The sequence below is a fragment of the Triticum aestivum genome, chromosome 5B (genome assembly GCF_018294505.1).
Source record: "Triticum aestivum cultivar Chinese Spring chromosome 5B, IWGSC CS RefSeq v2.1, whole genome shotgun sequence".
NCBI lineage: Eukaryota > Viridiplantae > Streptophyta > Magnoliopsida > Poales > Poaceae > Triticum > Triticum aestivum.
The window spans coordinates 686,909,918-686,910,427 of NC_057807.1; the positions used below are offsets into that span (position 1 = coordinate 686,909,918).

At 44.9% G+C, this 510-nt stretch overlaps 1 long non-coding RNA gene across 1 annotated transcript in view; it reads left to right on the forward strand.

Annotated features, from left to right (window-relative positions):
• LOC123117675 (uncharacterized) overlaps window positions 1-510 on the forward strand; it is a 2,769-nt gene that overhangs the window by 127 nt on the left and 2,132 nt on the right. The window lies entirely within an intron of this gene.

A 510-nucleotide genomic window follows, 5' to 3' on the forward strand; every position in this document is an offset into this window, starting at 1 on the left:
TTTTTTGAAATTACTACGTTCCCCAACAGTGGCATCCGAGCCTAGGTTATTTATGTTGATGTTATATGCATGAGTAGAACACAAGTGAGTTGTGGACGATACAAGTCATACTGCCTACCAGCATGTCATACTTTGGTTCGGTGGTATTGTTGGACGAGACGACCCGGACCAACCTTACGCGTACGCTTTAGCGAGACCGGTTCCCTCGACGTGCTTTGCACATAGATGGCTTGCGGGCGACTGTCTCTCCAACTTTAGTTGAACCGAGTGTGGCTACGTCCGGTCCTTGCGAAGGTTAAAACGGAGTCTATTTGACAAACTATCGTTGTGGTTTTGATGCGTAGGTGAGATTGGTTCTTACTTAAGCCCGTAGCAGCCACGTAAAACATGCAACAACAAATGAGAGGACGTCTAACTTGTTTTTGCAGGGCATGTTGTGATGTGATATGGTCAAGGCATGATGCTGAATTTTATTGTATGAGATGATCATGTTTTGTAACCAAGTTATCG